The sequence below is a fragment of the Nyctibius grandis genome, chromosome 27 (assembly GCF_013368605.1).
Source record: "Nyctibius grandis isolate bNycGra1 chromosome 27, bNycGra1.pri, whole genome shotgun sequence".
In the NCBI taxonomy this organism is placed as follows: Eukaryota; Metazoa; Chordata; class Aves; order Nyctibiiformes; family Nyctibiidae; genus Nyctibius; species Nyctibius grandis.
In genome coordinates this window covers 2,950,628-2,964,546 of record NC_090684.1, presented here as the reverse complement: position 1 = coordinate 2,964,546, position 13,919 = coordinate 2,950,628, and the positions used below count along the sequence as shown (strand labels likewise).

Here is a 13,919-nt window from a genome sequence, read left to right as displayed (position 1 = left end):
AGAGCAGGTTTAGGTCAGCATCATGGGCCTGTACGACCTCAAAACACTCCACGAAGGAACTTTTCACTTGCTCTGCCCCACGTTGCTGCAGTGTGTGGGGACGGGTCGGTGCGAGCAGGGTCCGGCTGCGCACTCAGAGGCGAGGGTCCTGCTCCCCCTCCCGCTCCAGCCAGGCTCGTGACTTATCCTCCATGTGCTTTTCCTTAAATGTAAAGTGGAAGGGGATTTCAGCCTCGGTGTTTATGGTTGCTCTCGCTGGAATGGAAACACACCAGGCAGGAGCTGCTAAGTACCAGCTCTGTAATTGCAGGCCGCCACTGGATGGGAAGCACGTTTTTTGAACGGATTTTGGCTAGTTCCTTCACCAGCAAGTGCCCGGGCTGTAAAATCTGCCTTTCCCCATTTCAGCCCAAGCCCAAGGAGGCTGCAAATTCACAGCATTTCTGAGAGCGCAAATTGCCCTGTTAACAACAGGTTTCCCGGGGCAGGAAGGCTGATTTCCTTCCAGGAGTCCAAATCCAGATGGTCAGAGATTCCTTCCAAGCTCAGAAAACCTGTTTTAAAAGGCTGTTATGTCTCAATAGCAGTTTTGCATCCCAGCCCACTGGAAGCAGTCTGCTGCCTGCACCACCATCTATTTTTCGAGCTGCTGGTCAGTCCCCGAGACCCGATGTGGTCAGCGCCGTCTGCTTTTTATTTTGCCGGAGGGAGAGCTGGGCACCAGCTAAAAGCCACATGTTTATTCCCACTTTCTGTAGTGGACAAGCTGTGGAGCCCAGAAATGGAAGATAGATGCCTGAGCTTGCTTTGAGATACAAGGTTTGCTCTTGCCATGAGACTCTCCAGCCCTGGAGGCTTTTACCTAAGGAGGAATAAACCCGACTATAAGTCCCCAGGAAAACACCAAGGACCACTGAAGATGAGCAAGGAGTTACCAGCCCAGGTCCCTTTCCCCGCTCTCCGCTGCAGGGCGCAGGGGCAGGTTGATGCTTTCTGTGCTGTGAACTACTGGAAGGTGGCAGAGACTTTATTACATCCAACACCAGCAGCTCTGAAGCCATTCAGTTGGCTTCAAATAACTGCCCGTGCATCAAAACCACCCATGCGCTAAAAATGCACTGCAACCAGCTCACCCGAGCGGGCAGGTCTGGTCCTGGGGGGTCGAGTGGAAGCAATTTGACAAGTACATGTTTTGGATAACGGCTCTGCCAGCACGGGGAGGAATTCCCCCCCAAAGGGCCCAAAGCGTTTGCTGGGCTCGGCTCTCCCGGTGTAACCCGCCTCCTGCAGCACCACGTCGCCCTGGGACTGCTCAGGAATGCAAAATTATTGAGGTGCAGGCCCTCAAGGGGGGAAAAACAACGTTACAAGCACTAATTAGGGCTTGTGCATGCACAGATGTTCCACTGGTTTAACTTGAACCGGGTTGCGTGCCCAAACGTGGGGATGCAGCCGGGATTAACGCTGATTTAAGGTTGCCTACACCCAGCGTTGCCGCACCGACGCCGCGCTGAGCTTTCGGTTCAGCCGCAGCGTTTCACACGTTTCAGGCACGTTTCCATGAAGATTTTTCTCCTGCTTGTTTCTAAAAAAGGGTGAGGGTCAGACGGGAAGGGGGAAAGGGCAGTTTTTTCGTGCTCAGCCCTCTGCAGCGCACAGTGCGTGTACCCCTCCCAAGTGCTGCTGTCACCCACGGGGACAGTCACTCTCAGGGGATGTCAGAGGACGGTGCCCCACGGTTTGCAGGGCTGGGCACACCCCAACAGGCACATGCCAGCCCCGGGCGATCAACCCCAGTGCCCAGGAGGAACCCCAAAACCTCAGTGCCCACGAGGAACCCCAATTTTGCCACCATTCACTCTGGAGATGTGCCATCCTCATGCCCGGAGTGGGGAGGGCACCCCCACTTCTTAGGGTACCCACGCTGCCCAGGGGGGCACGCACTGCAGGGGCATGGGGAGGGTGCCAAGCTGGCTGAGGGGTGCATGGACAGGGGGTCTCCATGCTGCCTGGGGGTGCACACACCACCCTGCCTGAAGGGTCCCCGTGCTGCCTGGGGGTGTATGTGTGGTGCTGCCCTGGGGGGTCCCCACACTGCCCAGGGGCACACACACGGTGCTGCCCAGGGGGGTCCATGCACAGTGCTGGCTTGGGGGGGTCCCCATGCTGCCTGGGGGTGCACACACCTCCCTGCCCAGGGGGTCCCGGTGCTGCCCGGGGGCACACGCACGGCGCTGCCCGGGGCGGGCACGGACTTCGCCCGTTTCCTCCCGTCCCCCTTAAGCAACCAACGGGGCGGGCCGCCACCTTAAGAGAGCCCCTCCCCCGGCAAGCTGGGACGAGCCCCTCCTCGGCTCGGCTCCGCACGGCTCGGCACGGGTTGCCATGACAAGCATTTTCTCCCGCTAGCTCCGGGACCGCTCCTCCACCGAGCCCCCCGCCCCATCCCATGGCCAGTCGCGGGGGCTCCGTCGCCAACCGGGCGCTGTGGGGGCTGAGCCGGTGAGTGTATGGGGGGGGGGGACACGGGAGTGGGGTGGGGGGTCTTGTGGGTTCTTTTCGGTGCTTGGTTTTTCGGTGCTGGGCGCATGGGGTGGTGCTTTCACCCCCCCCAGTCCCTCCCAGTGTGTACTGGGGTGCTGCACCCAGGTACAGCAGGTGGGATTGAGGGGGGGGCGCTTGGCGTGGCACCCCCCGGGGCTGCCCTGTGCCACTGCGGAGCCGGGTGGGTGCCTAGAGGTGGGCGGTGTGGTGGGATGCCCACTTTTGTGCGTGGGGGTCTGCGAGGCGTGCAGCCCCCGCCCCCGTGTGTCTGGGGGGGGGGGTGGGAACCCGGTCTGGTCGTATCACTTGTTGCCTTGCCCTTGAGGAGGGGAGGGGGGTGTTGTTGGAGGGCAACGTGTTGTAGCACTGCAGAGGGGGGGTTAAAAAGCGGGGGGGAGCAGGATGAGACCACGGTGGGTCTGGCTGCTGCCTCCATCCATCCCCAGGCCACGCTGCAGCTTGGCACTGGAGGGAAGGGCAGAGGCAGCGCAGGCAGGGAGGGGGGGGAGAGCTTTGCGGCAGCCCAAGGACAGAGCGGGGAAGGTGCTGCGTGGGTGGCTTTCCCCACCCGTGGGGCAGGAGGGGGTGCTTGGTGCCCTGCCTGGAGCTGGGCGAGGTGCGTCTGGAGTGGGGTGAGCGGGGCAGGGTGTGCGTGGGGCCGGATCCGGACGCTGGGGTGGGATGGATGGATGGAGGGTGGGATGGCAGAGCGCTGGCACCGCGGGGAGGGGGAGGCTGCTTCGTGCTTGCCCACGCCATGGCCAGGCACCCCCTCCTGCCTGCACCAATCCTGATCAAACCCATAGCAGAAAACAGGAGGAATGGGGGGAAAAAATATAATATGTATATATAAAAAAGAAAACCCGGGAGGCTGTGGCCCACATGGCCGGCAGGCAGGAGCCTCTTCTGCCTCCTGGCTCTGCCTCCAGCGCTCTCCCTGCATCCCAGCCCTGCCCGTGCCCTGGCTCCGAGCATCCTGGCTCGGTGGGCAGGGGCCGGGGTCGTGCCCCTCGTGGGGTGTGGAGCTGGGTGGTCCCTCCCTGTTTCACCAGAGGCAAGTCGAGATCTTGAGAGGGGAGGGAGTGGAGGAGGGACAATAGGTTATTGTGCGCTTATCTCTGGAGACCTGAGCTTGGGTGGGGGTTTCGATTGCAAAGCTCAAACCAGTGCAGCCTGTTTCTGCCCGTGGACGGGCAGCCAGGGACTGGCAGCCGGGCCGGGCCTGTGGGGCAGCAAGCTGGGGTGGAGGTGAGTGCTCCGAGCTCCCCACGGGGTGTCCAGGGCTGTCCTGGGGCTGGGGGGCACCGTTCTGTGCCCCCACCCCAAACGGGCACAGTGCTTCTGTCGGCTGCGCTGGCAGGCAGGGATGGCACCGCCTGCCTGCGCCCTGCCTGCCTCCACACCGTGCCCTCAATCTTTCGCTTCCTTGAGCACTGAGACGCACCTAAATTATTTAATCACGAGCGAGAGAAGCTGACGCCCCCGCGCTCCACCAGCCCCACCCTGCAGCGGCGTGGGGTTCCCTTCCCAGTGCCCTGCAAGCTGTCCCCTCGGGTCACCCTCCCCAGGAAAGCCCACCCGTCCCCTCGGGATGGTGTGGGCTGGGTGCTGGCGTGGCTGCAGGTGCCCCCCTGGCCCCGGGTAGCAGAGGGTTCTCCCAGGCTGAATGGAGGGAGCTGGGGGGGCCTTGGGGGCCTCCCAAAAGCTACGACGTGCCCTTTGATTCCCAAAGCCTCTTCGTGTTGGCTCGGCTGTGTGGGTTCCCTGCCCCGTGCCAAGGCGGGTGCTGCGCTGGCACGGAGGAAGGGGTGCCTGTGCCGGGATGGTGCTGTGGTGCGAGCGAAGTGCCCAGGGCAGCGAGGCAGAGCTTCCCCACACCTCCCGCTTCCCCGGCCCCTCGGGGTGCACGCTCCGTCCCCATCCCACCCGCGCTGGTGGGTGCTGCCCTGGGAGCAGCGTCGTGCGAGGGGATGCGCAGGGGCCTCCGCAAAGCCTTGGCCGCGTCCCCGCGGGAGGGGAGCTGGCTGGCACTGGGGAGGCGGTTGCAGGGCGCTGCAGGTAGAGGCTTGAGAGGGCGAAGGATGGTGTTGGGTGGTGGTTTTTTTTTTTTTCCTGTTGAGATGGTGACGGAGGGAAGGAATTCCCTGCGCTGCCGGCTTGGCCGCTCGCGTGCCGTGGGTCCGGCTCTCGCGCTGCGTACGAGGATCTCTCGCCGTTGGCGTGAGCTGCTGCTGGCTGGAGCGTCACCCAGCCTTGTGCCCCGGGACCCACCATGCTGGAGCCCCCCCGGGGCAGGAGGGGTGAGCCGTGGGGTGACCCAGGTCCTTGGGCAGGGTGAGTAAGAGCAGGGAGGGACACGGCTGCTCCTCTCCGCTATTGTTGTGCAGTAGAAAGCGCCGGGGTGGAGCTGTGCCTGGAGTTCCCCCTCTTCCCCAAGGCCTTCCTCGGCTGCCTGCGCTGGGAGATGAGCCTGCTCCTTCCCTGCCCGCACCCTGTGGGTTCCCTGCATGCTCCCTGCTCCTCTATTAGGGTTTTTTCTTGCCCTTTCCCTTGTTTTCCCCCCCCGCCAGGCCACGAGCGGAGCTCGCCCGCAGCGGTGGCACCCGCCTGTTGCAGCGGCGCTGGAAGGAGCCCGCGGGGGCTCGGGGGCTGTGAGGAGCCCGGTGCTGAGCAGCAGCTCTGCAGCAGGGACCGGCCATCGGTGCCCGTTTGCTGCCGCTCCCCGTATCCGCTGCTCCCCCCTGGCAGGGCCCGGGGAAGGGCTGGCTGCTGCTCCGGCTGCTGCTCCGGCTTCCTCCTCGCCCAGGGCCCCTCCCTGCCGGGGAAGGCTGCGCCGCGCTTGGCAAATCACCGTTGATCTCTGGGAGCCGGAGGAAAACGTGGGTTAAAGCCCCGGCGAGGCGTGGGGTGGGGACCCCGCTTTGCTCCGGGTGCCGCTGTGCCAGGGATGCGCTCGTTGCGGCACAGGGAGGGATGCGGCGATGCTCGGTGTGGCCGTGGCAAAGGGATGCAGATCCGTACGTGGGGAGGTGGCCGCTGCAGCGCAGAGAGGTGCCACCTCCTTGGTGTGCCCCAACTGCTGTGTCGCGCTGGGGACTTCTGGGAGTGGATCCAGGCAGGGTGAGGGATGCTGGCCCATGCCTGGGGCCCTCCTGGGTGGGATGGATGGAGGCAGCGATGTCCCTTCTATCGTACAGGTGGAGAAACAGTGTGTGGAAGAGGAAATAAATTGGTCTGGTTGAGATGAGAATTTGAACCCAGCCCCCTCGCCCTGCGCAGGAGGGAATAAGGACCCGTCTCGTGGTGCTGGAGATGGAAATGCTCCTGGGAGATGCAGCTTTGATGGGGAGAGGGTGATGCTCCTCTCCCCAGCCTCCCTGCTCTCCACATTGGTGTATGCAAAGGCCTCCTGCGATGAGCAGTGACCGGCTGGAGGAGAGGGACAGGCGGGTGACACCCCCCTCTCCGCCCAGTGGTGGCCAGCCCAGAGCTCCCCACTGGGTTTCCCAGTCCCACCAGGATGGGGCCACGCTTTGGGGTGGGGGTCCAGCCTTGGGGTCCCTCAGTGCAGCCGGCCACGGGAGCCACGTTCCCTGCCACCTCCTGCCAGTGCTTTCTGAGGGCGAACTAATGAAACACCTGACTTTGATGTTTTAATTAGTTGCTTTTGGCTTTAATGCAGAGGGATAATAGAGTTTCCATGGACTTATAAAACCTGCCCCTCTGTTTGTTCATTAGAAAAAGGAGAGGAAAAAAAAAAAGCTAACCCTGGATAGAGAAAGGAAGAAAGCAAATGCTTGAGACATGCGGAGCACATGACAACCCGCTGGTGTGTCACCCACCTGGATGGTGACTCTTTCAAAGCACTAATTAAGCAACTCAGATCCTCGGAGGGTTCTCTGTGAGTAACAGATGACTTTGGTGTCCTCCTGCGTTTGTGAGCTTCTGGGAGGAGGCTCGGATTTAAATGTGGGAAGCTGATGCACAGCAACGTGCCCCTGGGGGGTCAGGAATTGGGGCCGTGGCTGGGAGCATCCCGCTGCCCGCACCCACTCGGCAGCGGAGCGAGGGGCTGGCCCCGCTCTGGCGAGCATGGACAGGCCACCACTGCCCTGGCAGATGGAGAGGGACATGGGGACGCTGGCGCGGGCGTGAGGTGGGATGCCAGCTGCTCCTGGGCTGGATCCCTGGGCCGTTTGTGCTTCTGCGTCGTGGCATCCAGTCCTAAATGCCATACAGACTGGGAGGGGGCACGGCGCAGCTGTGACACCGGCCCTGCATGTGGTCCTCTGCCAAAATCCTGCGACTGACCCGCTTTGGAGCAAGGGAAGGGGCATGGGAAGGATCATCCCGTCGGGCAGTGCCAAGGGCTGGCTCGGGAGAGCTCCTCATGCCAGCGAACCCTTCCCTCCCCGCAGCACGGGGGTCCGTGGTGAGCCCACGGGGACCCCCCGGTGCCCTCACGCGGGGAGCGGGGCGGTCCCCTGCCCATCGTGGGCACCCAGGCTGGGACGCGGCCGGTCCCCGCCGTGGGGACTCCTCGCCAAGGCGAAGGTTTGGCCAGTTGTCCGTGTTTTGTGCTGACGGGGAAACTTTTGCTTCTCCGCTTCCATGGCAGGGATGAGTCGGCAGCTGGGCTGAGCCGAGGCACCGACAGCCAACGGAGCCGAGCGCTGCTGCGGCTGCCGGGGGCAAGGCTCCATCCCCCCTTTTTTATTTTATTTTATGCGTTATCCCTGTCTTTTCCCCCTGCTAAAGCAGCCGGGGTCCGCGGGGAGCAGCGAGCTGCTGGTGTGCCTGGGCAGAGCGCAGCGCGTAGGAGTCCCTACCCGGAAGAGTTTGTCCGACGGGGCCGGGGAGGGAGGAATCCGATCCCTCCTTTTCCCAGGCTGGGATCCCAGCGCGCTCGGCTTCCCGTGGCCCCGGCCGGCTCCCCGCTCCCGAGCCCCCCGCGCGGGTCTGGCCTCCTCCTGCTCCGTCCCGGCTCCGCGCCACCGATTCTGCGACTCCTCCACCGCCGCGGCTGCTGACATCTCCTCTTTGTCTCAGGCACGGAAAGGTCAGCCCTGCCTAACTCGCCGCCGTCCGTTACGGAGCTGTAAATAAGCTGGATCCTTCGGCCATGGCAGCCGCGCCGGCTCCTGAGCGGATCCCAGCATCCTCCTCTTCCCTGGGCAGAGGAAGGATTTGTGCCAGGGGAGGGGTTGGGCTGGTCGGTGATGCCAGCCGGGGGCTGAATCCAGTGCCGCAGGGCCTGGGGGGCAGCGGGGTGGGCTGAGGCCCGAGGCACTCGCTTCAGCAGTGGCAGCAGGAAAAGCTTCATGCCAAGGGCGAGAGCCGGGAGGGCCGCTCGTGGGCTCCTGCCTTCCCCAGGCTAAAAATAAGCCACTGGCCCTCGCGGTGCTGCCTCTGCCCATGCCAGGGGGGCTGGGGGTGGGCAGGAGTTGAAGCCCGGCTGGAGGGGACCATGGGGGAGCTCAGCCCTGCGCCGTGGTGTCAGGCCCTGCTTGGGACTTGGCGTGACCTTTGCTCTTTGAGCATCAGATCCAGTGATCAGATTTTCAGGTCTGGGCTCAGATTTCGGCCAGAAGGTGTCTGATTTTCAGCGCGGTTTCTCGAGATGCTAATTCAGGACCCTGCTGCAGCAGCTAGAGCTTTACTGTCCCTTCTCCACCCCTCGCTTGCCCGGGAGGTGCCGATTGCCCTTGGCCAGCCCCGCGCTGTGCCCTCAGCTTTCCTCTTGCCCTTTGGTCCTGCTCAGAAATGCTGATGCTTCGTCTCTCTCTGCCTCAGCCCTCCCAGAGGTTTAGTGGCCCAGCATCACGACGCTACGGCTCTTCATCTCTCTTCCCACCTTCTCACCAACTACTTAAAAGCGACCTCGGGTTGCTCGAGCACTTGGCTGCTCCAGGCAGACCTCGGGCTGCTTTTTAACTGGTGATGGGGAAGCTGCTTGCTTGCTTGTGCCATCTCACAGGCTGTCGCCGCTGCAGGGACATGAGGACAAGTGAGAAGATGGCTCGGTCCTCGAGCATCTTCCTGTCCCATCTCCTTTCTGCAGGGGCTGAAGCCCCCACGTTGTCGTTGGCTCTGTGGGCTGAGCCGGGCCGTACCCCAGGGGAGGGGGACGGCTCCAGGCGTGATCTGCTGGCCGTGAAATCCAGAGCCGTGACATATTGCTGCAGCTGGCAACGGTGCCGAGCTTCCCCGGGGTTCCCAGCCCTGCTCGCTCCCCAGGGGCTTTCTGCCGGCGCTGGGCTCTGCCGTGGGCACGTGGCTGTGCCGGGAGCACGGATCCGGCATGGCCTCTGTGATGGAGACAGCCCCGGGTGGTGGGGGGGACCCAGGCTGGGAGGGAGCTTGTGCTCCAGCGTGAACCCGAGTTAAATATTATTCCTGCCTCTGGAGCAGGGAGGCTGGTGCGAGGAGGGGGAGATTGGTGCAAGGATGGGGATTGCAGGGAAAAGCGGGCAGGCTGGGTTTGTGGCCTGGTAAAGCCAGGCTGGCGATGGAGGAGCCCGGGCTGCCAGGCCGTAGCAAGGCTTGGATGGTACCTCACGAGGGTCGCGTTGCTTGTGGCAGCCCCGCTGCTCCCGAACGGGAGGAAAGCTGGAATAACAACCCGCCCCTACACATTACTCAGTGCAGGGGATTCATGCCGTGTGCGGGCAGAGCTGGCAGAGGGGCCTGCTTGCGTTTGCTTGAGGAGGCTGGGGGAAGCGGGGCTGAATCAGCCGCAGGGAGCCGGGACCAGAACCTTGGCTTGGCTGTGGAAAAGCTTGCGAGCGTGGCTGATCTTTCCCGGGTGTCCTGGTGCAGACGTGGCTGTGAGTCACGGCATCCTGCTTGGGAAAGTGAGGGGACCCGAAACTTTCATCCCAGCAGCTGGGCAGGGCGCTGGTGGCCCCAGGGATGGGTCCCCAGGGGGTCCCACTGTGCCCACCACATCCCCGTGTCCCTCATCATCCAGGGACACGTCTGCGGAGACGGGGGGACCCTCCTGTAGCCAGAAACCCCCGTGTCCTGGCTCGAGCTACGAAAGCATGAAGCTCCTCAGCCTGCATTTTCCAGTGTGACTAGTGCTGGCTATTTTTAGTTGTCCAAATTAAGCTCGCCTAAATGATGTCTTTTGAGGTTTATTTGAGGGAGGAGGCCTGAAGTGGTGTTATTTCCCAAGTGACGAATTGCTTTTAAATCCGACCCCAAATGGACCGTCCAAAAACGAAGGGAAGGACCAAACCAGCTGACTCGGTTTGGGCAGCGTTTCCTCCCCGGAGAGCTGCAGGGCACCTGGGGGTGTTCCCTGAGCCAGCAGGAGATCTCCTGGGGGAAGGAGGAAGCAAGCAGCCATGACCCGCTCACCTTCCCACAGCGATGGAGAGGAGGCTGCCTGGGTGCCCAGCAGATGCTCGAGGGCTGGGTGCAGCCAGTCTCATGGGTGCAGCCACGGGCCAGGCTCCCGTGAGCCAAAAATCCTTCAGCAAAGCGCTCTGTATCCGCCGCTAAATCCTGTTGTGCCGACTCCTGACCCGCTGCCTTTCATCTCTTTCCACCCGTTGCTTCCCTTCGTGGTGGTGTTTTCCCCACTCTTTCCATCTCGCACCCATCTGCGGACACGCTCCTCTTCTGTGTGTCCGGTCTCACCTCGCTGGGCACCAGCTTGGGCATCCCGTGCCGCTTTTACCCAGCACTTGGTGCAGGAACGGCCCTTCCTTCTCCTTCCCCTTCCCCGCGGCATCTGGGTGTTTCTCTGCAGGGCGGCAGCCGGGGGATCCTCTCGCTCCTGCAGCTGAACGTGAAATGCATCAAATCCTTGCAAGATGTTGCAGATCGGGGGGACTTGTGCTGCGTGCAGGTGTCCGCCGCTCTCCGTGGGCAGCTGCGGCCCGGAGCGAGGAGGCTGGAGGGGTTTCCTGCCCTGCCTGGCACTTCCATTCAGGGGACTGTCCCTTTTCCCTTTGGAAAGGACAACGAGGGATCCTCCCTTCCTCCTCCCGCTCCCCCGGACGCAGCTGCCTGCACAGACCAGCCTCGCTGTTTCTCAGCCCCTGAGATCTCGCCGTGCTCCGTCCCCGCTCGAGGTGATGGGTTTGGGCAGAGCATCGCTGAGAAGGGACCCAGAAAAGCAGGCAGAGAGGGGCTGCCCTGAATCTATCCTCCTCACCCCAGGACGCTGTCTGGCTGCCTCCCCTCGAGGGGCTGCGTGGGAGCAGGGTGCTCCCCGGGCAGAAGCAGCCCAGGTGATGCTGGGGGACCCCGAACGGTGCTGGGGGACCCCGAACTGAGCAGACTCCCCTGGCAGTGAGCCTTGCTTTTTACATTTCCACTGTCCTTGTTGTGCAGAGAGCAAAAGCCCCTGCCCTGACCCAGCCTGGGGTCAGAGGATGTTGCAAAAGGCTGAGGGAGAGGATGATGAAGGGCCCCACTACTGCAGGCAGCCACCCCTGTGTGTGTGGGGCAGAGGGGAAAATGTGGGGGCAGAGAAGAGGAGCCAGAGCCCTGGGAGGGGGTTACAGCATGCGAGTGACCCTGGGTAGGATGCCTGGGGCAGGAGAAGGAGAGGGCACCCTGCCCACCACAACCCCAGGCACTCAGTGGGGTTTTTCTGAGCAGGCAGCGTGTTCCCAGCACGTCTGCCCCCTGTACCCTGGTACCAGTCCAGTCACTGGGGAGCTGTGGGGAGCCGGGGCGCGATGCCGGCCGCTTGCTTTATTCCCTGCAGATCGCCTTGCCCCGTCTGCCGCCCTGCTCGCTGCCAACACAACGCCCCTAACACCCGGATTGAGCGGTAATCTCTGCTCTATCGCTGCTAAAGCTGCTATTATCCCCAGATTAGCGCTGGTGCTTAGATACCCACCTGTATAAATGCCGGCGAGAGGCAGGGACTGTTGTAAAGCCTCCCCCAGCTCCTGCGCCTCCAGGTCCGGCCAGCACAAAGTGGCTGGTGTCCAGCGGTCACCTCGGGTGACCCCAGCGCCGTGCCACGCGGGGCTGGTTTGTTCCTCTTGTGTGGAGGCTGGGCAGAGGCTGCAGGGCTTCGGGGCTGGCTCTGTGCTAGCGGGGGGCATTGCTCGCTGGGGTGGGGGTGGCAGGCGGTCTGACCCCCTCCCTCCATGCAGCGCGGTGTCCTTGTCCCTGTTGCGTCTTGTCCTGGCTCTGCAAGTGAGTGTCTCTGCTTGAAGTAGAGCTCAACCCAAGCTTGGGGCTCTCGGCATCATTGCAGGTTCAAGAGCAGGGTTTTTTGGGGGGGGGGGCCTGCAGGCTGCACCGTGAGGTGCAATTTATGGGCACAAAGGATGTGTGCAGTGGCAAAGCCTGGGGTGTCGGTCAGCGCTGGAAGACCCCATCCCACCTGGAGGGATGTGGGAGCATCACCAGGGACTTCATGCTGGTGCTGGAGGAAAGGGATATCCCAGTCTCTCTGGGTTACTGGTGCAGCTGGGAGCCTCTGGGGTGTTGCTGGTCGCTTGTGGGAAGCGTGGCTCTAACAAAGGGGCTTTGACGAGCACGTCGGGTGCGGGTTTTGGGGTGTGGGTTTTCCCCGTCCAGCCCAGCGTGCCTCCCCCTGCACCCCCCTGCCCTGGCTGGGCTGGGGATGCTGGGGAGCGGGGTGTCCCCAAAGCACCGGGGCAGTGGGATGCAGCCCCACGTGGGTTGGTGTGTCAAAGTGGGGTGAGGACTGGGTGCTGCGTGGGGTGGGTGCCCGGGATGGGTGCCCCTCGCTTGCAGCCTATCCCCAGCCACCGCGGCAGCTGGCTCCTGCACCGTGCCGCTCTGCTCCCTGGCATTTCACACCCCCAGCCCTGTTCCTGTGTGTGCAGCTTTACTTTTTTTCTTTTTTTTGAGCACATTCCTGCTGTTTACTTAAATAACAGGTTCTCCAGCCATAGGACGCGCGGGGCGGTGGGGAACAGGGACCCCGGGAGCCTCGCAGGGGGCCGGGGGTATATGTGCACCCTCCCAGTGCCTTATCCCAGCAACTGGCTCCCATTAGCTTTTCCTTCCCCTGCCCCTCCCCATGCTCTCCTGGCCCATCTGGCTCTCTCCTCTTATTTATTGGTACATATTTTCCAGGCTCTGATTTGCCTCCTCTTCTGCTCTGCCCAGATTTGAGCTCCCGATGATACCACGGGCTCTGCTCCGCGAGGGTCTAATTTGGTGCCCGGGATGCAGGCTTTCTTCCCCTCGTATAAATATTGCCTTTCGGTCTTCTGCCTCTCTCCCGCTCGCTCTCCCTCCCTCCCTTTAATTAGACTTCTTACTGCATGGAACAGTTTGCAGTTATATATGGAAAACAGCCTACACTTTCCCAGGAGCGGGGCATGTCGGGAAGGGAAGCGGCGAGCAGCCGGCGCGCTCGCCCTGGGAGCGCGTGTGTTTTTCCTATCGCAGACACACTTTTGCCGGCTTTATTTTTTTTAACCCTTTGGAGCAGGGAGGGGGGGGTCACAGCTCCTCCCCTCCCTCCCAGGTTGCTTACTCTGCTGGAAAATCCAGAAATGTAAATGGGAAAATATGGATTTGCTGCTGGTGTGGTCCGGTGTGAGGGATCCCTGCTAGCCGGGGTCGGAGAAGTTAAAGTTACCCAGTGCCTGTCTGGGATGTGATCCGGAGTGGGACTGAGCCCTCGGAGCTGAGACGGTCGGGAGCTGTGGGTGCCAGACCCCCCCGATCCAGTGGGACCTTGCGAGGGTGGCAGGAGGGGTGTTTCTGTCCCCAGCCCCTCGCCGTGTCCCCAGGCCTCCTGCCAGCCTCGGGGTCAGGATCTGAGCGTCTGGCCATCCCTCCTCCTGTCCCAGCCCGCTCCCAGGGGCTGCTGTGGGACAGATGGACTTGCTGGGGTTCCCCTCTGGTGTATTCCTGCTTTGGGGGACCCCAAAGCCCGCCCCCCAGCAAGCCACCAACTTTCCCCGTGGTGTCAAACAAGCTCTGCTTCCCCTGCCTCAGTTTCCCTTGCTGTGAACAAGAGGGGTATTTTTTCTATTATTATTACTGCTATTTTGTTTTTTGGCACGGGCTTTTTCTCTTCTCCAAGCAGGGCAGGAGGAAGCAGCTCATCACAGTGCTCCAGTGGAGGTTAGTGCTGGGCTCACCCAGATGCCTCCATGGATCTCGGGGTGCCACGGGGTACCCCGGGCAGCGATGCTGCCTGGGATATCCCGCAGCACCCCGAGATCCCAAGGGCTCAACCTCTCCTCCCAGCTTCCAGAAGCAGCAGATGCTGCTGGGAGGAAGTGACAGGACCTATTTTAAGCCCCCGGGGATCTTCAGGGTAGGAATCCCCTGTCCCTGTGTAATACTGCTAAAAATATCATGGCTGTACCCATGTGTCCTGCCCGACAGCTCGCTCGTTCTTTGGGTGGTGTTTTGCTTGC

The 13,919-nt window shown here is 62.3% G+C and overlaps 1 protein-coding gene across 8 annotated transcripts in view; it reads left to right on the top strand.

The window, feature by feature from the left end:
• Positions 1-2,360: 2,360 nt before the first annotated feature.
• ATP2B4 (ATPase plasma membrane Ca2+ transporting 4) overlaps positions 2,361-13,919 on the top strand; it is a 48,713-nt gene continuing 37,154 nt past the window's right edge. For 5 of the 8 annotated variants that reach the window (XM_068419195.1, XM_068419187.1, XM_068419198.1 and 2 more), the window contains exon 1: positions 2,361-2,502. The gene's annotated coding sequence lies outside the window, so the exon portion shown is untranslated. Of the gene's footprint in view, positions 2,503-3,710; positions 3,793-4,855; positions 4,879-7,414; positions 7,604-13,919 lie in introns of those variants that run through there. The other 3 variants (XM_068419190.1, XM_068419194.1, XM_068419191.1) reach the window with 3 other exon arrangements.